The sequence below is a fragment of the Odocoileus virginianus genome, chromosome 18 (genome assembly GCF_023699985.2).
Source record: "Odocoileus virginianus isolate 20LAN1187 ecotype Illinois chromosome 18, Ovbor_1.2, whole genome shotgun sequence".
NCBI classification, from domain to species: domain Eukaryota; kingdom Metazoa; phylum Chordata; class Mammalia; order Artiodactyla; family Cervidae; genus Odocoileus; species Odocoileus virginianus.
The window spans coordinates 19135714-19163511 of NC_069691.1; the positions used below are offsets into that span (position 1 = coordinate 19135714).

Consider the following 27798-nt stretch of genomic DNA (forward strand, 5'->3'; position numbering starts at 1 on the left):
TTTGACTGTGAGATTGAAGTGAGCCACAGCTAATGGTGACTAAAGAAGGCATTTCAGAATGTCTTTATTATATAAGAAAGGCACTGTGATAGAGGAGAAAGACTTCTTACTAGGAAATGGGTGATCTGAGCTTAAGTATTAATCCTGCTACTTCTTACCTGTGTATCCAGAGTTCCCACCAGATTTTGAAGAACCTCGGTTTCATCATCTGCAAGATGGTAATCATACCAATCCTATCATTCATCACCTGACTGATGTGAGAATTGAATGGGAAAGGCAGGTAAATAAAGCTTTGAAAATTGATATAAAGATACAAGTTCTTTTAAACTGCTACTTGGAATGATATTGAAACTAATTGTTAGGTATTTTAAATGTATTTTCAGGTTTTACTTAGTAGGATTCAAGCATGAGTCTACTTAGAATGTGTGTATTTCAACGTATCACTAGTATATATTTACCATAATATTGTCTTTGCTTACAATTCCTTCTCCCAATATTACCAAAGTCTGCAAATGAATGGAATGACAGCAAATGGCAAATTGCACCTTGCATGGTCAGCACTATTGGTTGTCTCCCCAAGAGCCATCCATCCTTTCTCCTTTCTCAGTTAATAGAGCCCAGGTTTTATTCATACATCTGTATGTAGATACACATTGTTAGCCCCCCATTTCAGGGATAAATATTAAGTTTTCAAAGCCAATAAGAATAACCCCATTTCTTTTGCCAGTAACTGATTAAGCGAAGGGCATGTAGTTCAAATAGGATTGTTGAATGCATAATAATAAAAACATACTGACCACTTATTGTATGTCAGGCACTTTTTTAAAGTACTTTATTAATGCTAATTCCAACAACAAATCCTATGAGGTAAGTTGTATGAGTATATAAGTTTTGAAGCTCAGAAAACTGAGAGCTAGAGAGGCTTATGGAGAAGGTGATGGCACCCCACTCCAATACTCTTGCCTGGAAAATCCCATGGACGGAGGAACCTGGTAGGCTGCAGTCCACGGGGTTGTGAAGAGTCAGACATGACTGAGCAACTTCACTTTCACTTTTCACTTTCATGCATTGGAGAAGGAAATGGCAACCCACTCCAGTGTTCTTGCCTGGAGAATCCCAGGGACGGGGGAGCCTGGTGGGCTGCCGTCTATGGGGTCACACAGAGTCGGACACGACTGAAGCGACTTAGCAGCAGCAGCAGCAGCAGCAGAGAGGCTTAAGGAAGTATAAAATTAGAACTAGAAAACAAACCCAGATTGTGTGGCTCATTATCCATGCTCTTTGCTATTATGTGATACTGAGTTGGAAGTCTCCTGATAGTTTTCTCCTGATAGTTTTCAGGATGCATGGAAAAGGTATCCTCAATAACAACAAAAATATACTAAACAGGGTATGTCCTACTTTCTTCTGCTGGACATCTAATGATTGCATGTGATGCCCAAAGTATTGGCAGCCATATTGTGACAATGAGAAAGTTAAGCAAATACACTAAGAATGGCAGAGTAAAAAGATGGAAAAAATCCTGGGTCTTTGATATTGTGTTGAAACTCTGATTTTACAAACTCTGAAACTTGCCTACTTGAGCAATTCTTATTTGATAAAATATTTTCATCTTTGTCGAAACAGTTTTGATTTGGAGTCATCTATTACTTGCAGCTTAACACATGCCTTCTGAATTAACACAAACATGCTATTAAGTGTGGTATGTCCAACCAAAGTGATTGACTTGCCTTTGAAATAGTGGTCTACTGTCACTAGAAATATGTTAAGGATGCTGAAAGGAAATTACAACTTTTGAAGAATAGGTTAGACAAATTGATCCAAGATGTCTTCCAATTCTAGGTTGCTGATTTCAATGATATTCTAGTTTTTCTCTAACAAGCAGGGTTAGTAAGATGAAAAGTGTTACAATACAATTGAACAACTTTTTGGAAAAATGTAAATATTTAGAAGATAAAAGAAGAAAAAGTAAATTACTGGAAATGCAGACAGATCCTATGGTTCAGTCAAAGAAATAAAATCAAAAATAATTTGGAGATTCAGGATAAGCCAAACTTAATTTGGGGACTTGCTTCCTCAGTTACATTCTTAAAAATTGAGCAAACAAAATACCTAGTTCTACATCAGCTACCTACACACTTCTCTTTTCCTTTTGCCTCTGGCTTCTAGAAGAAGAACATGAGGCCTCTTTCCTAATTTCTCTCAAAATCCTTGTTACTTGCCTTCTCCTCCCCCACTGAACTGGAATTCCTCAAGCAGTGGTCACTAATAATTGCTTAACTTGCAAATCCTAGGTGGGTTTTCAGCTCTTGACTCATCCAACTTCTTTGTTGCATTTGGCCTCAACTTCCACTTCTTGCTTCACCTTTCATCATCTCTCTCTGAATAACCTCACTGTCTCCCACTTACACAGGCCCAGTTCTATTTCACCAGCCCAGAGTTTTCTCTTAACTGGAAACTTCCTATTTACAACTGTCTCTTCAGACAGCTTCTGTATACGCCTAGGAAACAGGAGTCATCTTGGTTCCTCTGTCTCTCTCTGCCTTCACATTTCTTACATATCTTGTCGATTCAAACACCAAAACATGTGCTTCATTTGTCTCTGATCCATTTCTGTTGCCTAACTCCAGATCTTTGTCTCTCATCTAGGCTTCCAAATGGCCTGCCCTCAAATTCCATACAGACCACCAGCATAATAAATCTAAAGTACAGGACTGATGGTACTTTTTCACTTTGGATGATTCCTCATTTTTTAGGTGACTATTACCTTCAGAATAACACCCGTTTTTCTTAAGATATTGCTGCAACTGGCCCTATCCCACTGGCTTAGCCTCAGCTCCAGCTATTCCCTCCATGTACCTTGGGGATTACTTTTGTGAGATGGCCTGCTTTTCCATCTCTGAGCTGTGCATTCCTGCTGTTTCTTTGAGTGAATTGTTTCCATCTACCATTCCTTGACCTGGCAAACACATTATATCTCAAGGTGTACCTCAGATTACACTTCTTCCTTCTTTATCTTACCCACCACCAGGAAGTCTTTAAGCTTTCTATCTATTTCTATAAACATGCCAACACCCAAGCATGCTTGGGAAAAGCAGGAGCTACCTGGATAATGCAATGTATCAACACCCCAAGCTTCCTGGAAGTGCCCAAAGCCTGAGGACCTAATTACAGCTTAGCTAATGTGTCCTTTTCTGCACATCTTTTGATCTGAGACCAGAAAGCTGGCATTCAATCTCTCTGCCATTGAGGGTAGGAGGAAAATGATTATTCTACAAAGAAACAAACTTATCTCAGTCTCATATTCCTGTAAATGGCATAATCAATGGAACAACTATGTAAAGATTTTTTTATAAGAAAAATTTGTGGCCCAACAATTTTATACCTAAAACATTTTTGAATGTGTGTATAAGAATCTCAGAAATTTGAGGGCTAAAATTGAAATGTCACCCATATGTCTGTCCTGAAAAGTTCAAGAGAAGAAATGAAGCTAGAAGAACTCAGGACTTGAAAAGTTTAGTCATCAAGGAACAATGGTAATCCAGAATTATAATTTTTTAATCAAAATTGAACACAAATATTATCTTGATAGACAAGATGAATTAAAACATTGACTTAATAACACTGATCTGACTATAAAGCCACAGAAGACAAAACAAAACAGAAGACTAAGCTATTCACATTAACTTTATGATTAAGCATTTTATGAAGTTCTGACCAATGCATTTAGAAATGTATAAGAAAAACAAATGGAGCACAAATGAGAAAATTATTATGGCACTCTTAAATGTTGTTATTTATGTGAACAACCCCAAAGAATCATTTCAATAGAGCTTAGTAAGCTTTATGTGAAATAAATGTACATGTTAAGTATACAAACTCCAGGAGTTTTTCCTGTGTATCAGCAATAACTGATTAGGAAATGTAATAGAGAAATAAACTATAGTAGCTGTAACACTTGGAGGTAAAAATTGAAGAAAAGCTAGTTCCTTACTAGAGGGTATAATTTCCAAAAGCAAAGGTAATACTAGGCATGCAAAAGTCAGTCACAAAAAAAATTCATTAATAACAGTAAATAAAGAATTACATATAGGAGCTAACAACAACAACAAAAATCTACCCAAAAGGAAACTATTTCCAGAAGACTGTCAACTTCTACAGAAGAGGACAATGACTATAATAAATGGAGAAACAGAAAATCTTAGTCTTAGAAAAATGTCAATACCTCCTCAAATAATCCTTAAACTTAATGAAATCTGATCATTCTCAATAAATTTTTTTTCTGAAACTTCATGATGATGTAAGGCTCACGTAAAACCAAAACAAAACAATGAACAAAAAATTATGAGAGATTGGAATAATGAGGGGTGGCTTGGCACCAAGCTATCAAAATGTGTTACAAATCTACAGTAATCAAAATAATATGGCACTGATGTTATCTTCTAACTCTGATTTTTTTTTTCTTTCCTTTTTTCCCTACTGTAATCCTGACCCACTCAAAAGCACCCTTTTCTACGAAACTTTCTTGGACTACCCAACCTGGAAGTCATTTCCCATAACACATCTGCCTTTCTTTTTGGTCACTGATATCATATTCTTGGCTATATAGCAAAATTTTACATGCCTTTTCTCCCACAAAGTTTACATTCCTTTGTTTTTATCATCTTTGTCCTAATATGTTTTTACCTACAAGATGCAAAAAGTAGTTTTCAGTAACAGTAATGGTAGAGAGCAATGTGAGATTTAGTAATACAATGATGCCATAGCTTCAAGATTACATCTGAGGACCACCAATAGCAGCAGTACCTAGGAACTTAGAATGCAGGATTGCAGGCCCCACCCAGATATATGGAATCCAAAGCTGCATTTTAACATGATCCTAAGGTGATTTATGTGCACATTAAATTTTGAGGTGCACTGCCCTAAAGAATTTCATGGAATAAAAAATTGCATAACTCTTCTGAAGCAATCAAACATAGTTGGCTATCTTCCTGTGCTACAAGCAAGTAGAATTATTCAAATCTTACACTTCCTTGATAGGCAAAAATTTAGTGACACCATAAAGTGCATGAGAAATGTGGGTTCAGAGACTAGGATAAAACTAATGATAAAAGCAGACTCAAGGGGCATGCACAGGGACATTATGAAGAGGGCAGTTCACAGCCTGGAAATGATTTGATGCCTTTTCACTTCTCCTGTGTGTATTAGTCACTCAGTTGTGTCTGACTCTTTGCGACCCCATGGACCACAGCCCACCAAGCTCCTTAATCCGTGGAATTCTCCAGGAAAGAATACTACAGTGAGTTGCCATTTCCTTCTTCACTCACTTCTCCTATAGGGCTTTCTAATTTCTCTAAGTCTGATCTCCCTACTGAAATATTTCTTTATTATCACTCGCTTCATCTACATTTTAACCTGGGCAACCTAAATCTTACCTCCAACTAATTATCTTCTTAAACAAAACTAATTCTCCCCTGTGAGGTCCCCTCACTGTATCAACCTAAGCCACAGCCCCCAGATCATCCACTAGAAGGTGAGTCCCTAGCAGCATTGAGTATAGCTTCCTGGTTCACTTGTTGTATCTGTAGACAACAGAACAGGACCAAGTATACAGCAGGCTTTCAGCAGTTGTGCAGTCAACAGATGAATCTAAGCAAAACAAATTGGATAACCTTTATTATTCCAGGTCCTTCCACCTGGAATAATACCTGGAATGATTTACGATCAGTGACCACATCTCCTTGGAACAGGGCTTATTTTCCCTTGTAAGTTCCTTTTCATCTAATTTCATTGTATCACTACCATCATCATCACCACCAGCTGGACTGCCGTAGTAAAATCTGAGGAACCCTCCCTGCCTCCTTTCTCTGATTCTCTAATCTATCTCCAAGCAACCTTTTTACAGTCTTCTTTTACCCAAAGAATACACTGGCATTGAATTTTTTGAGTCCAAACCCAAGTTTCTTTGGGCTTTGTTTTGTGACTTCCCAAAGGAAACCTTCCTTTTTAGCTAAGATGATCTACTCATGCTTCTTTAGGGTGCATTTCCTGCTGGGATCTATTTTCCTCAAATAAAATGTCTTTCCCTATCATATTTACCTATCAAAGCCTACCCATTCCTCAGGACATGGCTCATTCCATTGTCTCAATGAAACCTAGTACCCGACCACTCTAATCCAGGATTCATAATGGATTCATTCTGGGGGTATCAGTGATCTCTCCCCTGTACTCTCATAATGGGTATCACCTATAATGCCCATCACTTACTATGCGTATTCCTTTGAATGTAAGTCCTTCTGCATATATGTGGCACATATGGGTAAATAAAGAGAACAGGTTAAGGTGGCCTGAAATTAAAGCCTGTGTTTATCACATAGTAGCATTGGGAATGTCCTTCCCCTCTCTGGGTCTCAGTGTCTCCATCTGTAAGAGTGCCTACTTTACAGGACTGAGATATGAACATAAATCACATACTTTAAAATCCTCTTTGCAGAGTGTCTAGAACACAAAGGGTGTTCAACAATATTGGTATCTCTTCCCAGAACCCCTCCCTTACACTTGAAGCTAACATATTTTTTATGGAAGATGCCCTGGAGAAGGAAATAGCAAACCACTTCAGTATTCTTGCCTGGAAAATTCCATGGACAGAGGAGCCTGGCGGACTACAGTCCATGGGGCATCAAAGAGTTGGACACGACTGAGTGACTAACACTTTACTGTTGAGTTGGCCAAAACATTCATTCAAGGTTTTTTTGTAAAATGTTATGTGTGCATGTCTGCTGATTCACTTCAGTCATGTCTGACTTCTCATAGCCCTGTGGACCGTATAGTCCACCAGGCTTTTCTGTCCATGGCATTCTCCAAGCATGAATGGAGTGGATTGCCTTGCTCTCTCTGGGGGATCTTTCTGACCCAGGAATCAAACCCATGTCTCTTACATCTCCTGCATTGGCAGGCAGGTATTTTTTTGTTTTTTGTTTATTTTTACCACTAGTGCCACCTGGGAAGCCCCATAAGATGTTATAGAAAACCCCATAACTTTGGCCAACCCAATGTTTCAGTACATCAAAACACTTATTTATTCATTGGTGAGTTGACAAAGGTTATTCATAGACATTAATACAGTCTTTCCACTGGAGGATTTCAGGAGCAAAATTTTCTATTCCTTTTGGACCAGACACTAAATACTCCTCTATAAAAGAAAAGTGTTAAGGAATATGTGAAAGAGAAAGAGAATATGATTGGGGTCCTGTCTTAGATTACTTACTCCGTCTTTGATAACATATCTTGTAAGGGAGTTTAGTTTTGCCATTACAACTATCCTGAGAAAGGGAGTGTGTTTTAAAGCAACTGCCCTGTGTAGCTTTGGATAAGGCTTAACCTCTGTAAGTCTCTCTCCTCATTTAATGCTGAGAATTGACCTGATGACCCTTGTTGTTCCTTGAATACTCTGAGGACAGAGATGCTTTGCTGTAAAATACTGAGATTACATTATCTCCTTTATCTTTCATCTGTGAAGCAACACTGAGAAACAGCCTTCATTTAAATAACAAATCTTTATAAGATTTATTTCAGTTTATGGAAGAACAATGCTACCAACAATTCTACCAACCTAAGATAATAAGTTGTAATTCAATTATTATTAAATCCCTAAGTTTCCATAGTCATTCTGCAAAAGTGTGATGCCTTATATTTACCAGTAAGTGATGACAATGCTTAATGTCTGACTTACTTAGAGAAAAGGCAAATTACTATGTACTGTTTGAGCAACTTACTCAAAATTAACTATTAGCGTAGTGGTCAAACTAAAGATAGCCCATGGATTTCCTAATTCCTGTTTCTTAATTTTACTAAACACTATACATAATCTTTGAGTCTGAATTAGAATTGTTTTAATATGACAGTTGTCAAATATGGCAGGGTTCAAGTGGAATACTATCACTTTTTACCCAGCAGTACAAAAAAAATATTTTCCATTGATCTTATGCATGCTCTGACATGACAGATGATACCGTGCTTAAAATTCACACACACACATTTCCAGCAAATTAACATCTGTGCTCTAGATGACAAAAGATATAAGGGCATGTTATACTTGCCTTTGTGTAGATCAGTTGGTATTTGGGGGTGGAGAGTAATCCATTGATATTTATTTCCCATCAACCTAATTTCTTTGTTTAAGATTCTGTGAAAGGCCAGCTTAAGGTCACCCTGTGGCCATAAGTTTCCATTCAGCAACCCGTGGGTGGGAGCTGCAGTCACCTCTCAAAGCCTGAGTCCCCAGGCTTCAGCTGGGACCTGCTGAACAAGCTGCAGGGTATGTGTGGGCCTTCACAGAGTCTGCAGCCCCCAAGTTGACTAGCACTGTTTCAGGAGCATCCCATTGACCCAGAAACCTTGGTCACTATCTTCTCAGGAAAGGCTGGATCTTCCTTTTGCATCTCCTCTGTCTCTAGAAGAATTCAGGTATGCCTTCATAGGGGAGATGGGGGCCGTATGCCCTGCCTACACTGGACTGCCTGGGCCGGCATCTGCCCACTGGTGGCTGCCTTAGTACTGCACAAAATGACAGTGTCCATGGGACATAGGAACACTGCAGGGCACCTGTGTCACAGGGCCAGGGGGCATGTCAGATGCCCCTGAGAGACCGGGGTCTGCCCTGGGATTGCGGCCTCCCACGTCAGAAGTTCTCAGCAAGCTGCTTGGAGCTGGTCATACAGGGTTCTAGGTGCTGCTAGTTATCAGTGGATGAGCCTTTTCTGGCCACAACCACCCTCAGGGCAGCAAGGGGCTGGTACTCTTAGGGGATGAGGCATGACATCAGCTGTGTCTATCTGCAAGTCAAGGCTGGTACTGCCCAAATGGGTTTACAGGAATTTGTAAACCTTTATCTGAAAGACACGTTGGAAAGGGTTTCCTTTCTCAGGGCAGCATGAAAGGGCTTCTGTTTGTTTTCACTTACTTTACTCAGACCAGACTCCTAGCAGCTATGAATGAAACCTGAGGTCAGGGACCAGACACATCTGTTAGACTTGGACCATGTGCCCTCAGCCTCATGACAAAAACTGGTTATAGAGGCTTAGAAGCACCCCCACATTCATGAGACCCTTGCCCATCAGGGTGTACATTTATCTTAGAACCAACGAGGATAATTTTTTAATAGATAAAAATACTGTCTCTGTTGCTAGAGATGCCTGGATCAGAATGCAGGAAAGAGGAGTGCAGTCCTTCTTATATTATTTCCCTTTGCAGTGAAGGATCAGATCATCACTGTGCTTAAGGAAACAGTGACTCAGCAAATTTCTCTCTCCTATCTTGTGCTGTGGATGGTGACTGCAGCCATGAAATTAAAAGACATTTGCTCCTTGGAAGGAAGGCAATGACAAACCCAGATAGCATATTAAAATGCAGAGACACAATTGTTCTGACAAAGGTCCATGTAGTCAAAGCTATGATTTTTCCAATAGTCATGCATGGATGTGAGAGTTGGACCATAAAGAAGGCTGAGTACTCAAGAACTGATGCTTTCAAATTGTGATGCTGGAGAAGACTCTTGAGAGTCCTTGGACTGCAGGGATATCAAACCAGTCAATCCTAAAGGAAAAAAAACCCCCTGAATATTCATTGGAAGGACTGATGCTGAAGCTGAAGCTCCAAAACTTTGGCCACCTGATGCGAAGAGCTGACTCATTGGAAAAGACACTGATTCTGCGAAAAATTGAAGGCAGAAGAAGGGGACAACAGAGGACGAGATGCTTAGATGATATCACCAACTTGACGGACGTGAATTTGAGCAAACCCCGGGAGATAGTGAAGGACAGAAGAGCCTGGCATGCTGAAGTCCATGGGGTCACAAAGAATTGGACACAGCTCAGTGACAGAACAAGAACATCCTGTGCTGGGCACAGGGGTGAAGGATGAAAGAAGGACAGGGAAGACTTCAGCCTCATCAGAGGTGCTAGCCCTCCTCTGGTGAGCATTCTCTCTCCCTCATCACCCTCTTTCTTCTGCCAAAGGTAGCACACTGGATCAGTAGGTCCAAAAGTTATGTGTGACCCTTCCTTGGGCTGGACACTCATCTGGCCAGAGAAACTAACAGGCTAGGAAATCCAACTGGGCCTGGTTGTATTTTGCCCACGTCTGTTACAGCATGTGGTGCATTCACTTGAAGTGAGTGACAGAGCTATTTAATGTTACAGTTTGTTTTTCTGATGCCCCCACCCAAATACCACACATAGTGTCATGTGCTAACACAAAAAGACATTGGCAAACAGTCTCAACTTGGTTAACAATTCATGAATTATAAGAGGAACACTTTCAAATTGGATTTGAATGCCGCAGTTCCCAGGATGGCAGAACAGGCTGGAAGCATTTGGAGACATACATGGGCTTCCCTGCTGGCTCAGGTGGTAAAGAATCCACCTGCAATCCAGGAGACCTGGGTTCAATCCCTGGGTTGGGCAGATCCCCTGGAGAAGGGAATGGCTACCCACTGCAGTCTTCTTGCTTGGAGAAGCCCCATGGACAGAGGAACCTGGTGGGCTACAGTCCATGGGGTCGCAGAGAGTTTGACATGACTGAGTGACTTTCACTTTCATGCTGCTGCTAAGTCGCTTCAGTCGTGTCCAACTCTGTGTGACCCCATAGACGGCAGCCCACCAGGCTCCCCGTCCCTGGGATTCTCCAGGCAAGAACACTGGAGTGGGCTGCCATTTCTTTCTCCATACCCCTTAATAAACTCCATCATCTTATACAGGAAGAAACAGAGGCAGAAAGATAAAGTGACCCCCCTGCCCCGACACACACAAGGACTCACACAGCCACTTAGGATAAGGACTAGAGCTAGAATCTTTAGCCCCCACCTGCCTTCCAACCCTGGGCTCTTCTAGCCCAAGCTGTTGCCATATATTCAGTTTTACTGCAGCTTCAAAAATCCAGCCCCTCAAAAGCTTTCCTGGAATTGGACTTCTGAGCCTAAAAGGATTTAATGTACGCTTTTGGGAAGGGAGAGCCATAAGCTGTCTAAGTGGTTTGATCCAGTTCGCCAATATTTACACCGTAGGATAATCTGCATTAACTTCATAAATAATGTAAATTCCTCCAAAGTGAGTTAACCGTGAACTACGTGGTCTTTGAAAAAAAAAAAAATCCATGTTACACCACCACCCTGGCAGAGTTAACAACCCCACGGAGGACTGAAGGTAACCCTGGGCTGTAGTCACCGCTATTGACCATCGTAAGTGTGACTATTTTTAAAGTACTGTATGCCTCGTTAAGCTGTGCTCTGAAAATGAGAAATTTGCTTTAACTGCATTGTTTTGAATTGCTGAGAGAAGAATCTATCAACCACAAGGTGCCCTGCTGCTGAACTCAGCCAAAAAGCTGTTAATAACTCCAGCAGATGTTTCAGCTTTTGAGGCCAATAGACTGCCTCCCTCCCTCCCCGCCCTCCCCTTTCCAGAATGCGATGCCAATAGGACTGAACTCCACCGTCTGTGGTTGCCGCCACCGCGGCTGCCGCCGCTGGGGCCAATAGTCCCACTGCTGCTGAGGAATGATTCTTTCAGCAACCAGTGGCAACAGAACCTCAGCCCTTTAAGGTCAGAACATCGTTGCTTTTAACCATCAGAAGTCAAAATTTTTGGAGGTGGAAATGAAGGAAGGGCGCAGAATTGGTATTTCTGGCTGGTTTTGCCTGCCAGCACGGCCAGTCATCTTGTTTGGCTTGTTGTGGTTCCTCCCAGCCCTAAATGTCCGTCTCAGACTAATCAGCATGTTGGCTTGCTGGGTGGAGGGTCACTCGTACACGAGGGTCCCTCTGGTCCTGGAGAGAGGATGTTGGGCTGGCAGCTTTATGAAGGAGGCCTCTGTGTTGCTTAGTTTTGTGGGCTTGTCTGTCTGATACGTGAGGCTCATGATGCCCTGACCTGAGCAGTCCTGCAATATTAGGAATATATATTATAAATACAGTTGCATCCCTGTGAGATAGCTGGAATATGAGGGCATACAGGGCCCCCCGCAGGCCCAGGTGGGGAGGTGCCAACATCTCTGGACTGAGATAAACCTGACATCTTAACCTGAAACTAAATGTATGTTCCAAGGCTTTCCAAACGAGAAGAAATTGGAAAATAAGAGGAAAGGGAAGATCATACTCCCTCCTCTCCCCCAACTCTCCCCCTCCGCCACCGCCACCTCCCACTCACTTATTTGAAAGAAAGTGCTTTAAGGCACCCCAGTAGCAGCAGGGTGACCAAGAAAACACAGGTGCACCACATTTACAGAATATCACGTTGGCGAGGAACTCGTCTGAACTGCATGTCTACACATATCATCACACAGAGAACTGCCGTTTCCAAGGGGGGAAGAATTGAGAGGCAGAATTAAGTTCATAAATATTTTGTTGCCTTATTTTGGTGTAACACAAAGGCAGACTATCCAAGACTCTGTGGACCTCTATTGTCAGCTTCAACATTTGCCAGCCACAGTAATTCAACCCCAAAATCTCTGCTCTATGCCATACTGGCTATAAAAAGTAAGTACTTTTTCCCTGGTGCCACTGTCGCCATACACATCTTCTCAGCACTGTGTATTTCTCTATCTCAGGAAAAGCTCAGGAATTTGATATTAGGCTTAAAAAAAAAAACTGGATGAAGTAATAGATTCCACTGTGACTTGGTCTACATCCTTTTCAGTACACTTGCAGCGTGCTCATTAATGTGAATGGAATTTGCACATATGTATTGAAGGGAAAGCATTGTTGCCCACGCCTCTGTATTCTTTATTTTCTTATCAGACCAAGCACAACACTGTACAACTGGGAATCCAATGGCATCTCTTTTTATTTTTTTAATTCTGAAGCTTAAGTAACTCAGGGTAAAAATGATTCACTCTGAAATGTGGTGTTCCCACCAGCAAATGGGATGAGCATTCCTGCTTAGACAACCATGATTCCGAGAAGTCAATACCAGACAAGGATTCTTTAGTAAAATAAGCAACCAATGTGGTGATAATAAGATAGGCTAAAAGAAAAACACAAAAACTCCCTACTGAATCAGTAGAAAATACATTCTCATTATTTTTTTTAAAAATTCTGTATTAATCTACCCATATGCATCTCCAGAGGGGTGAAAACACAAGATGAGGAAAAGAGAATCAAAAATAATCATGGTTGAGTTGAGATTCAGACCTGCCAGCAGTGAATATTGGTAAAAGGCATTACTAAACTATATGGAGATGTCTGAGGCCCATTTAAATCCAGGCCATAGACTTCATTAGGTCTTGAACTTTATCTGGAATCTTCCATTGCAAGAGATGATTTCCAAGCTATTTCGTTCTTGATTATTTCCAGTCCAAGTAAAATGGACAATAAAAAAAAAAAGAAAAAAAAAGACATTTCTATGCTATTTCCATGATGGATGTTCATGACCAAAATAACTCTACCATCTGATGTATTTCACAGTTTTAAGTTAAAACAGACCTGGTATAATATGCTTGTACATCTGGCTCAGGTGCTTCAGTTGCCATATGTTTGTGAAATAATCCAAGGAGATGTTACGATTGCACGTTCCCCTTGGGACCTGAATAAAACGTGCCCACAAAGAGTTACCTAATTATTCATTCCTGCCAGCAACATCCTTGCCTAATAATAAGGGGGTGCTTAAAATGAGACAATAGTGCTTTCAATCTTGAGAGATGTCAGTGCCACTTATTGTTTCAAAAACAGAAAGTCTTTCGCATTTTTTTAAAATAAGAAAAAATATCCTTGGCCTTTAAAGCAAATAAAATACTCTGCAGGTGGTATATTTGGTATTCTTATGGGAGCAAATTCTATCATGCTGATCAAGGCAAGCATGCCCCCAAAATCACTGGCTGAAAGCCCGTGTAGCCCCAATGGAAATTAGTGACCCCAAGATTGATGGTCCCTAAGAAATGACTGCTCAGGTAACACTACATGTTTATGGAAAACTTTATAATTGGCAAATTGCTTTCATATATGTTGCCATATTTAATTCTTACAACAACCTCCTAAAACATACAAGGCATACCATATCTGGTCTTGCCAGTTGATGTACCCATTCTTCATAGCACTAATTAGCCAGAATGGTGAGCATCTTTTTAAAACTTAAAAAAAAATCTTTTAGTCTCAACCATTGAACACTAGTTGCCGTAATGCTTAGTTCTCACGGTAGGTCATTGATGATCTGCCTTCTTTCCTCTTCCTGCTACTTACAATCCTTTTATTCCATGACTCTCTTTCTTTTCTTTTTAATGATTCTCTTTTGATTCAAAATGAAAATTTTAATTTTTTTTCAAGGGTTAAAAAAAAGGGAGAGTTAATGATTAAAATACAGGCTGACCATGAAGATACAAATTTTAATGTAGGCTAGGACAAAGTTCAGATAAATAAATCATGCTCTAGACCTAGCTTAGCCTACCATTAAACCAATTTAAAGGAATGTGGCAAAGATGAGGATATCAGCCAGTAATCCTCTATTAGTGTGTTAATTGTATATTGACTGAAGTCACAAATTATATGGAGAATTGTATTTACACAGCATTAGGTTAAAAGACCCTACATAGCCAGATTAGGTTAAAAGTTCTTTTTCCCTAGAGTGTAAACCTCAGAGTCAAATAGGATACCAGGATGAAAGATAGGGAGGATATTGGCCTCAGGTTACCCAGTTTGTAAATGGGTGTCAATGCCCAGACATCTGCCTTCAACATGCTGGTGCAAAACAACAGTTTGTTTGTATGTTTATTGAAGTATAGTTGACATATAATGTTATATTACTTTCAAGTACATAACATGATTTGATGTTTTTATGGATTATACTTCATTTAAGATTGTCATAAAATATCAGTTGTATTCCCTGTCCTGTATATTACATCCTTGCATCTTATTTATTTTATAAATAGTAATCTGTACCTCTTAATCCTCCACCCCTGTCTTATCCTTCCCCTTGCCTCTCTCCCTACTGGTTACTTGCTTGATCTCTATAACCATGAGTCTGTTTCTGTTTTGTTATAGTCAAGGTATGGAAGCAACCTAAAGACCCATTAACAGATGAACGGATAAAGAAGACATTTGAAATGGATGCAATGAAACATTACTCAGTTGGAAAAAAAAAAAGAATAAAATTTACCAACTGCAACTATCTGGATGAACCTGAAAGGTATGCTTGTACTTATTTTACTTATTCTTAGTGAAATAAGCCATACAGAGAAAGACAAATACTGTTTGTTTTCGGTTATGTGTGGAATTGAAAAAAGAAAACAAAAGAATATAACAAAATCTTAACAAATTTTGATTGCTCAACATGTGATTTTTTTCCCGTATATATATTCCCCATGAGAAGAGACAATTATTGTAAGGAAGTGACTGACCTGACCGTTAGTCTCTTATTGGGATGAGGGAAATTTTAAAAAAAGTTTGTAGACGAAGTGTGACAAATCTTTTTTGCTGAGAAGCAAAACTCCACAAAATTGTCCTCGTTCACATATCCTGAGACCAGGAGGAGAAAGTGGTGATAGTTTAAAGAGGTCTGTGCATTCTTGGCCTCAGTATATGACGAATCTTAGACGACTGTCCGCAGAGTCCGTGAGAGTTGAGGGCTCTATTATCAGAAGCTGAAACCCATCGTCTCTTTCTGTTTGAAGTGTAGTTGATGTACCATACTGTGCCAATCTCTGCTGTACAATGAAATGACTCAGTTTTACACATACATACATTCTTTTTTTTAAAATACTCTTTTCCATTATGGTTTATCCCGGGAGATTAAATATAGTTCCCTGTGCTATAGAGGGAAACCTATTGTTTATTCACTCTAAATATTAAAGTGAATGGTTTGCATCTACCAACCCCCGATTCCCAGTTCATCTCTCTCCCCCCTCCCCTTCCCGTGGCAACGTGAGTTTGCTTCTGTTTTGCAGGTAGGTTCATTTATCCCATATTTTAGATACCATATATAAATGGTATCATATGGTATTAGTCTTTCTCTTTCTGACTTACTTCACTTAGTATGATAATCTCTAGTTGCATTCATGTTGCTACAAATGGCATTATTTCATTGTTCTGTATGGCTGAGTAGTATCCCATTGCATATATGTACCACATCTTCTTTATCCATTCATCTGCTAATGAACATTTAGGTTGTTTGCATTGAAACCCATCTTCTTGAAGGATAGTGTCTCAGCAGAGCATATGCCCAGACCTCATCCAATCCCTTTGCCAACACCTACTTCAGCTAATTCATTGAAGTAGTTAGACGTGGTCAAGGATATTCACAGCCATGATCTAAAGTTCTTAAAAATAAATACATGTCCTAGTGGTGGTTTGGCAAATGAATTCTTATTATAGCAGACGTTGTGGTCAGGATACATCCCAGTCTGTCTCAGGTCGTTTGTGTTAACCAAGTGGGTGCATGCACGCATGCTCAGTCGCTTCAGTCCTGTCCAACTCTTTGCAACCCTGTGAACTATAGCCCATCAGGCTCCTCTGTCCCTGGGATTCTCCGGGCAAGAACACTGGAGTGGGTTGCCCTGCCCTCCTCCAGGGAATCTTCCCAACCCAGGGACTGAACCCGCATCTCCTGCATTGAAGGCAGATTCTTTATCCACTGAGTCACCTGGGAAGCCCAACCAAGTGTGTATTCCTAATTTTAATTTTGGCAAAGCACGCTTTGAGACTCCCTAGGCAAATTTTTTCTCATTCATTGAAATGATATAGTTTTAAAAAATGTATACATTTTCTTTAACTAAATATTTGTTGAGTACCTACTAGTATACTGTATGCTATGTATACAAAGTTGAGAAAGCAAGTTTCTGCTCTCAAGATATTTGAAGTGAAGAATCAAACTTGCAAACAGGCAAATACAATGAGATTTACTAAATTGGGTGATCCACAAAGATGAGTGGCAGATTAGGATAACACATTTAAATCTGTCCTGGAAAACTTCCCAGAAGAAGAAGAAACATGAATACGTGTTCTCCAGACAGACAAAAGATTTTAAAGTGTATGCTGTGAGTAATGAGAGGCCAATGATCAATTGTAAGCAAAGGAGTAACATAATCAAATTTTTGTGTTTGAACTCTGGGGCTATTGCAAAGAGGAATTGGAAATGGGAATTTCTGGAAACTGAGCAAATGTCACGAGATGTACCTATTCAAATAGACTGGTGGTCCCACTAGAGATGAGAGGTACAATAGGAGAAAAATAAATTAAAAATGCATTATTTTGGAATGTGAGAAAGGAGTCAAAGGAAAGGTCTAGAATTCATTAATATACAAAATAAAGGAGAGAATGCAGGTTTTGTGGAGTAACAGGGGTGAGCATGAAAAGAGAAGCATGTTCAGTTCTGGATGGACTGTGGAATGTCCAGGTGGAATGGTTTAGAAAACAGTTTGGAGGAGAACAAGATGGCGGAGGAGCAGGTGGACGTGGAGTATGTCTCTCTCCATGGATACATCAGAAATACATCCTCAGACACAAATGTATGTGGAATACCAGCTGAGAGGGGACAGGAGTGCCTGACCAGTGGAAAAGAATATATAGACCCATGTGAAACTTGGTACAATGAAGGAACTAGGGCGAAAAGGACCCTAGTAGGACCCCAGCCAGGGGGACCCTCTATGTGCCTGATGCAGGGAACAACAGAGGGGGACCCCAGGCAAGGGAGCCCTCTAAGTGCCTGAACAGGCGGAGCTGTGGAGAAAGACTGGCCAGAGAGGCCTTCTGATCGCCAGCTACAAGAGGCTCGAAGAAAGACTCTCCTAGCGCCATGACTCCTGCGGCGGAGGCAGTCCGTGCCCCTGCACGCTTGGCCCTGCCAGGGTCCCTGCAAGCCAAGCAGCTGCACCACCTTCATGCTCAACTCTCACTGGGGCAGAGCTCACACAAGCGAAAAGTCTTCAGCCTATGCACACAGGATCACTTTGGCAGTGTCCAGCTCTTTGTGACCCTGCAGACTGTGGCCTGCCAGGCTTCTCTGTCAGGGAGGGGGGGTGCTGCCAGAACCCCTGCGACCCAAGCAGCTGCACCACCTCCACCCCTGGCCCTCACGGGCAAACCCGAGTCCTCCAGGGCAGCCTCAGGAGCAAACCCCAGTGGACAACCCACATGCAGAGGTGGAAATAAAACCACAGTTGAAACCCAGGGGCAGTGTGACTAAGGAAGAAGACCCAAAACCTTCCCACCAGCTGTACAAAGCTGCAGATTAAATCCACACGATCGACTAGGCAAACTCTGTGTCTATGGAATATATAAAAGGTCATTGAGAGCTCCCACAAAAGAAAACACACTAGTTCAGATAGCTGTGGACATTGGAGGCAAGAACACAGAGGAGAAGGACCAGACTAAAACTTAAGCTGCCCCCCCAGCAGGTCCAGAGATCAGCATAGTATTGGAGAGCATCCTAGGGAAGTGAGTTGGACGGTGACTCCCAGCGAGGGAGAAGACTGACAGCAGTGACTCAAGAAAAGCATTTATTATTATCATGTTTTGACTGCTTCTGTAGATTCTTTTGGATTTTTTCCTTTTTTTTTCCTTTTATCCCCCCTCTGTTGTAGTTGTCGATTTTATTGGCACTATGAAATAGAATTAAGCTTTTGAGCTTTTTTTTTTTTTTCTCAGTCACATTTTTTTATTGTTGTTATAAACCTCTGCCTTGACATTGGGCTTTTGCAGTTCTGGGGAGTTTTCCTTTTCTCCTATATTCTTTCTTCTCCCTTTTTTTTCTTTTCTCCTTTTTATTATTTTAACTTATAATTTTTTTAAACCTATTATGTTTTTTCTATATTTATTCCTTTGTTTGCCTTTCCTATGGCTCTTTTCCCCTTGCAGTTAATCTTTAATACATATAAATCTTCTTCATCTACCTCTGTTTAACTTTGCATATCTAGTCTTTCTTTCTTTTCTTTCTTTCCTTTCCTCTCAATGTATTTCTTAGTTTTGTTTTCATTTCTTCATTCCCCACTTGGCACCTTGCTTCAGCTTTGCTTTCCAATTTGTACTTTAGTTAGTTTTGTTCTTAACTGGTAAATATAATTTTTTATTTCCTTTGTTTGCTGGGTCAGTCTATTGTACTTTACTTTTGTTGCAGTATTTTGACTTTGCTCATGGATGTATATGTATATGTGTGTATTCCATTATTTTAATTATTATTTGCCTGATTTTGTAACTGCCATTTGTCTGGGGTTCATCTTTGCTTTCTCATTTTGGGATATTTGTTTTAATCTCACTTAATGCCATAACAAACCACTTGTGGAATCTTTGTTCCTGACCAGAGATCAAGCCCTGAGCCTTTGAAGTGGGAACGCTGACTCCCAGACCATAGACTACTAGAGAACTAACCCTAGGGAGTATCAAATAGTGAGAACTCACACAAAGGAAACCACTTGAAAACAACACCCAGCATCACCCAACCACCAGTAGAACCCTGTCTCATCTAAACAACAAACAAAACAAAAATACACACCCAATCATCAGCAGACAGGATTACCACCTCACTCAGCCTTCCCCATCAGAGGAAAAACAAATAAACAAACAAAAACTTAGCACAAATCTCACCCTATATGAAACTTACACAAACCACTGGACCAGCCTTAGGAGGGCAGAAACCAAAAGGAAGACAGAACTCAACCTTGAAGCCTGGGAAAAGGAGACCTCAAACACAATAAGTTAAAAAAATAATAATAAAAAGGCAGAGAAATACTACACAAATGAAGGAACAAATTGGAAACACAGAAGTCCAGATAAAGGAAGAGAAAATAGGCAAACTACCTGAAAAAGAATTCAAAATAATGATAGTAAAGATGATCAAAACCTTGAAAACAAAATGGAGAAAATGCAAGAATCAATTAACAAAGACCTAGAAGAATTAAATACTAAACCTTCAGAGACAACACAATTACTGAAATTAAAAATACTCTACAAGGAATCAATAGCAGAATATCTGAAGCAGAAGAATGAATCAGTAAGCTGGAAGATATAATGGTGGAAATAGCTTCTGAAGAGCAGAATAAAGTGAAAAGAATGAAAAGAACTGGGGAGAAAAGGGAACCCTCCTACAGTTGGTGGGAATGCAAATTAGTACAGCCACTATGGAAAACAGTGTGGAGATTTCTTAAAAAGCTGGAAATAGAACTGCCATATGACCCAGCAATCCCACTTCTGGGCATACACACCGAGGAAACCAGATCTGAAAGAGACACATGCACCCCAATGTTCATCACAGCACTGTTTATAATAGCCAGGACATGGAAGCAACCTAGATGCCCATCAGCAGACGAATGGATGAGGAAGCTGTGGTACATATACACCATGGAATATTACTCAGCCATTAAAAAGAATTCATTTGAATCAGTTCTAATGAGATGGATGAAACTGGAGCCCATTATACAGAGTGAAGTAAGCCAGAAAGATAAAGACCATTACAGTATACTAACACATATATATGGAATTTAGAAAGATGGTAACGATAACCCTATATGCAAAACAGAAAAAGAGACTCAGATGTATAGAACAGACTTTTGGACTCTGTGGGAGGAGGCGAGGGTGGGATGTTTCAAGAGAACAGCATTGAAACATGTATATTATCTATAGTGAAACAGATCACCAGCCCAGGTTGGGTGCATGAGACAAGTGCTCAGACTTGGTGCACTGGGAAGACCCAGAGGGATCGGGTGGAGAGGGAGGTGGGAGGGGGGACCGGGATGGGGAATACATGTAAATCCATGGCTGATTCATGTCAATGTATGACAAAAACCACTGCAATGATGTAAAGTAATTAGCCTCCAACTAATAAAAATAAATGGGAAAAAAAAAAAAAAAGAACTGGGGATAGTATCAGAGACCTCTGGGACAATATCAAATGCACCAACATTCAAATTATAGGGGTCGGAGAAGAAGAAGAGAAAAAGAAAGGGTATGAGAAAATTTTTGAAGAGCTTATAGTTGAAAATTTCACCAACATGGAAAAGGAAATAGTCCATCAAATCCAAGAGGCACAAAGAGTCCCATTCAGGATAAACCCAAGGAGAAACACGCCAAGACACTTACTAGTGAAACTAACAAAGACTAGACACAAAGAAAGAATATTAAAAGCAGCAAGGGCGAAGGAACAAGTAATACACAAGGGAATCCCCATATGCTTAACAGCTGATCTTTCAGTGGAAACTCTAGAGGCCAGAAGGGAATGACAGGATATATTTAAAGTACTAAAAGGGAAAAATCTACAACCAAGATTACTGTACCTGGCAAGGATCTCACTCAAAATTGATGGAGAAATAAAAAGCTTTTCAGACAAGCAAAAGTTAAGAGAATTCACTATCACCAAACCAGCCTTACAACAAATGTTAAACAGACTTATATAGTTAAGAAGCACAAGAGAAGAAAACAGATCTACAAAATCAACCCCAAACAATTAAGAAAATGGCAACAGGAACATATATATCAACAATTACTTTAAATGGAAATGGATTAAATGCTCCAACCAAAAGACACAGACTGGCTGAACAGATACAAAAACAAATCCATATTTATGTTGTCTACAAGAAACCCACTTCAGACCTAAAGACACATATAGATTGAAAGTGAGAAGATGGAAAAATATATTCCGTGTAAATGGAAAACGAAAGCTGGAATAGCAATCCTCACATCAGACAAAATAGACCTTAAAATAAAGAAGATTACAAGAGATAAGGAAGAACACTACATAATGATCAAGGGATCAATCCAAGAGGAAGACATAACAATTGTCAATATCTGTGCACCCAACATAGGAGCATCTCAATACATAAGATAAGCACTAACAGACATAAAAGGATAAATTGACAGAAACACAGTAATAGTAGGAGACTTTACCACCCACTCACACCAATGGACAGATCATCAAAACATAAAATTAATAAGGAAACACAAGTCTTAAATGATCCATTTGATGAGATGGATCTCACTGATGTCTTCAGGATATTCCCTCCAAATGCAGAAGAATATGTCTCCTTCTCAAGCACACCTGGAACATTCTCCAGGATAGACCACATCTTGGGTCACAAATCAAACCTCAGTAAATTTAAGAAAACTGAAATCATATCAAGCATCTTCTCTGACCACAATGCTATGAGACTAGATATCAATTACAAGAAAAAAAAAGTGTAAGAAACACAAACACATGGAGACAAAACAACACGTTTCTAAATAACCAACAGGTTCCTGAAGAAATAAAAAGGAAAATCAAAAAAATCTCTAGAAACAAAGACAATGAAAACACGGCAACTCAAAACCTATGGGATGCAGCAAAAGCAGTTCTAAAGAGGGAAGTTTATAGCAATACAATCCTACCTCAAGAAAAACATGGAATAGACAACCTAACTTTACACCTAAAACAACTGAAAAAATAAGAACAAGAAACCCAAAATTAGTAGAAGGAAAGAAATCATAAAGATTCAAGCCGAAATAAATGAAAAAGAAATGAAAGAAACAGTAGTAAAGGTTAATAAAACTAAAAGCATTGTTCTCTGAGAAGATAAACAAAATTGACAAGTCTTTATCCAGACTCATCAAGAAAAAACGAGAGAAGGGTCAAATCAACAGAACTAGAAATGGAAAAGCAGAGGTTACAATAGACAATGCAGAAATACAAAGGATTATAAAAGGTTATTTTGAATAATTATATGGCAATAAAATGCATAACCTGGAAGAAATGGACAGATTCTTACAAGAGTTCAATCTTCCATGACTGAACCAGGAAGAAATAGAAATTATGAACAACCCAATTACAAGCACTGAAATTGAAGCTGTGATCAAAAATCTCCCAAAAAAACAAAAGCCCAGGACCAGATGGCTTCACAGGAGAATTCTATCAAACATTTAGAGAAGAGCTAATGCCTATCCTTCTAAAACTCTTTCAAAAAAATTACAGAGGGAGGAACACTTCCAAACTCATTTTATGAGACCACCATCATCCTGATACCAAAACCAGACAAAGACAACACAAAAAAAGAAAACTACAGGCCAATGTCAGTGATGAACATAGATGCAAAAATTCTGAACAAAATTTTAGCAGACAGAATTCAGCAACACATCAAAAAGCTCATACACAATGATCAAGTTGGGTTTATTCCAGGAATGCAAAGATTCTTCAAATATACAAATCAATGTGATATGCCATATTAACAAATTGAAAGATCAAAACCATATGATAATCTCAATAAATGCAGAAAAAGTCTTTGACAAAATTCAGCAACAATTTGTGATTAAAACTCTTAAAAATTTTAATCTACTTTTGAACCTGCCTCAACATAGTTAAGGCCATATATGATAAGCCTACAACAAACATTATTCTCAATAGTGAGAAACTAAAAGTATTCCCCCTAAGATCAGGAACAAGACAAGGGTGTCCGCTTTCACCACTATAATTCAACATAGTTCTCAAAGTCCTAGCTACAGCAATCAGAGAAGAAAAAGAAATAAAAGGGATCCAGAAAAGAAGAAATAAAGCTCTCACTGTTTGCAGATGACATGATACTGTACAGAGAAAATCCTAGAGATAGTATCAGAAAATTACTAGAGCTAATCAGTGAATTTAGCAAAGTTTCAGGATACAAAATCAATACACAGAAATCACTTGCATTTCTATATACGAACAATGAGAAATCAGAAAGAGAAATTAAGGAATCAATCCCATTCACCACTGCAACAAAAAGAATTAAATATCTAGGAATAAACTTACCTAAGGTGACAAAAAACTGTACACAGAAAATTATAAGACACTGATGTAAGAAATCAAAGATGACATAAACAGATGGAGAGATATTCCATGTTCCTGGGTAGGGAGAATCAATATTGTGAGAACGACTACACTTCCACATGCAATCTACAGATTCAATGCAATCCCTATCAAATTACCAATGGCATTTTTCACAGAACTAGAACAAAAAATTTCATCATTCATATGGAAGCACAAAAGACCCCAAATAGCCAAAGAAGTCTTGAGAAAAAAGAATGGAGCTGGCAGAATCCACCTTCCTGACTTCAGGTTACACTACAAAGCTACAGGCCTCAAGACAGTGAGGTACTGGCACAGAAACAGGAATATAGGCCAATGGAACAAGACAGAAAGCCCAGAAACAAACCCATAGTTTTAGAAAAGGCAGAGGAACCAGAGATCAAATTGCCAATATCCGCTGGATCATCAAAAAAGCAAGAGAGTTCCAGAAAAAACATCTATTTCTGCTTTATTGACAATGCTAAAGCCTTTGACTGTGTGGATCACAATAAACTGTGGAAAATTCTTAAAGAGATGGGAATACCAGACCATCTGACCTGCCTCTTGAGAAACATGCATGCAGGTCAGGAAGCAACAGTTAGAACTGGACATGGAACAACAGCCTGGTTCCAGATAGGAAAAGGAGGATGTCAAGGATGTATATTGTCACCCTGCTTATTTAACTTATATGCAGAGTACATCATGAAAAATGCTGGGCTGGAAGAAGCACAAGCTGGAATCAAGATTGCCAGGAGAAATAGCAATAACCTCAGATATGCAGATGACACCACCCTTATGGCAGAAAGTGAAGAGGAACTAAAAAGCCTCCTGATGAAAATGAAGGAGGAGAGTGAAAAAGTTGGCTTAAAGGTCAACATTCAGAAAACTAAGATCATGGCATCTGGTCGCATCACTTCATGGGAAATAGATGGGGAAATAGAGGAAACAGTGTCAGACTTTATTTTTTTGGGCTCCAAAATCACTGCAGATGGTGATTGCAGCCATGAAATTAAGAGACACTTACTCCTTGGAAGAAAAGTTATGACCAACCTAGATAGCATATTTAAAAGCAGAGACATTACTTTGGCAACAAAGGTCTGTCTAGTCAAGGCTATGATTTTTCCTGTAGTCATGCATGGATGTGAGAATTGGACCGTGAAGAAAGCTGAACACTGAAGAATTGATGCTTTTGAACTGTGGTGTTGGAGAAGACTCTTGAGAGTCCCTTGGACTGCAAGGAGATCCAGCCAGTCCATCCTAAAGGAGATCAGCCCTGGGTGTTCATTGGAAGGATTGATGCTGAAGCTGAAACTCTAATACTTTGACCACCTGATGGGAAGAGCTTATGCATTTGAAAAGACCCTGATGCTGGGAAAGATTCGGGGCAGGAGGAGAAGGGGACAACAGAGGATGAGATGGTTGGATGGCATCACCAACTTGATGGACATGAATTTGGGTAGACTCCGGGAGTTGGTGATGGACAGGGAGGCTTGGCGTGCTGCAATTCATAGGGTCCCAAAGAGTTGGACATGACTGAGTGACTGAACTGAACTGAACTGAACCTATGGGTACCTTATTTTTGACAAAGAAGGCAAGAATATACAGTGGGGCAAAGACAGCCTCTTCAATAAATGGTGCTGGGAAAACTAGACAGCTACATGTAAAAGAATGAATTTATAACACTGCCTAAGACCATAGACAAAGATAAACTCAAAATGAATTAAAAACCTAAATTTAAGACCAGAAACTATAAAACTCTTATAGAAAAACATAGGCAGAACACTCAATGACATAAATCAAAACAAGATCCTCTATGACCCACCTCCTAGAGTAATGGAAATAAAAACAGAAGTAAACAAGTGGGACCTGATTAAACTTAAAAGCTTTTGCACAGCAAAGAAAACTATAAGAAAGGTGAAAAGACAACCCTCAGAATGGGAGAAGATAATAATAACAAATGAAACAACTGACAAAAGATTAATTTCCAAAATATACAAGCACTCATACAACTCAGTACCAGAAAAACAAACAACCCAATCAAAAATGGGGAGAAGACCTAAACAGACATTTCTCCAAAGAAGACAAACAAACACATGAAAAGATGTTCAACGTTGCTCATTATTAGAGAAGTGCAAGTCGAAACCACAATGAGATATCACCTCACACAGGTCAGAATGACCATCATCAAAAAGTCTACAAACAATAAATGCTGGAGAGGATGTGGAGAAAAGGGAACACTCTTACACTGTTGTTGGGAATATAAATTGAAATAGCCACTATGGAAGACAGTGTGGAGATTCCTTAAAAAACTAGGAATAAAACCACCATTTGACCCAGCAATCCCATTCCTGGGCATATACCCTGAGGAACCCAGGGTTGAAAAAGACACATGTATCCCATTGTTCATTGCAGCACTATTTACAATAGCTAGAACATGGAAGCAACCTAGAGTCCATCGACAGATCAATGGATAAAGAAGTTGTGGTACATATACACAATGGAATATTACTCAGCCATAAAAAACAACGCATTTGAGTCAGTTCCAATGAGGTGGATGAACCTAGAACCTATTATACAGAGTGAAGTGAGTCAGAAAGAGAAAGATAAATATCTTCTTCTAACGCACATATACAGAATTTAGTGAAATGGTACTGAAGAACTTATTTACAGGGCAGCAGTGAAGAAACAGAGAATAGACTTATGGACATGGGGAGAGAAGCGGGGAGAGTGAGATGTGTGGAAAGAGTAACATGGAAAGTTACATTACCGTATGTAAAATGGAGAGTCAGTGGGAATTTGCAGGAAACTCAAACAGGGGCTCTGTATCAACCTAGAGGGGTGGGGTGGGGAGGGAGATGGGAGGGAAGTTCAATGGGAGGGGACATATGTATCCCTATGGCTGATTCATATTGAGGTCTGACGGAAAACAACAAAATTCTGTACAGCAATTATCCTTCGATTAAAAAGAAAAGAAAACAATCTGGAGACATGGAACTGGGGCTCAGAATCAAGATTTAGATGAAAAACATTGTTAGGGACAAGATCCCCCCCATAAGTGGCTAAAGTGAGAAGACAAAATACTGATATTTAAGGAGTGGCGGAGAGAGAGAAACCAATCAAGACACCAGAAGAGAGCCATCAATGCAGAGGTTTATCAGGAGAAAGAGAGAAAAATGCCATGGGAGACAAAACCAGAACTTTTAAGAGCATGAAATTTCAGCAGAGCAAGCCACGTAAATTGAGAACTAACTGTGCCTAGTCTGTTGGGTGAGTACACAGGACTATCTCAGTGCAGGGATGTGGGGAGAGCCAGCTTAGAGTGGAGCAAAGATGCAGAGTGACGTGGAGTCAGAGAGAGTAAGTCTAGGTTGTACTTTGTAAAAGAAAAGCTGTTAAAGAAAGAAGCATGGGGATGCTTTTTGAGAAATGGCCATTAAATGGCTTTTTTTGTTTGTTTGTTTTCTGAATGAGAGGAATGACCATATCTTTATGCTGAAGGGAATAGCCAATACAACACTGAAGGGAAGAAAAGGATGTGACTGATAAAGCGGATTTCCTAGAGAGGCAGTGTGGAATAATATCCCCTGCACCAGTGGATGGAGTTGCCTTTGATAAGAAAACTGTTTTTTGCTAGAGATGAAGACAAAGACAAAAAAGGGCTGAATGCAGATGTGGGTGGGCGTATGGGGAAATGGGAGAAAAAAGCCACTCTTGGTAGCAGCTCATCCCTAGCTTAGAAACAAGGTCATCCCAAAGAGAGAAGATTGAAAGCTTTGAAGAGTGGTGAAGGTTTGGTATTGCAGCTCGGGGAAATGGGAGAAGCACATGTAATAGGACTGCTGAGGAACATTGCGGGAACAACTGAGATTAGTTTTAGTCCAGATTTATGGCCTCCGTTCTACATGGTTGTGATTTTTCTTTTTCCTCCAGCAGAGCAATGCTCAAGAAATGTTTACAGCTGAGGAGGCACTGAGGGGATTGCCTGAAGGACATGAAGTCCATCCATCTCTCCAGATAGTTTGGATTATTTCTCAAG

At 39.8% G+C, this 27798-nt stretch overlaps 1 long non-coding RNA gene across 1 annotated transcript; it reads left to right on the plus strand.

Moving 5' to 3' along the window:
* The first annotated feature begins 176 nt into the window (after positions 1–176).
* On the plus strand, positions 177–27798 carry LOC139039419 (uncharacterized). The gene is made up of 3 exons (XR_011492681.1): positions 177–280; positions 15029–15173; positions 27696–27798. It is a non-coding gene; the product is annotated as an uncharacterized lncRNA (long non-coding RNA).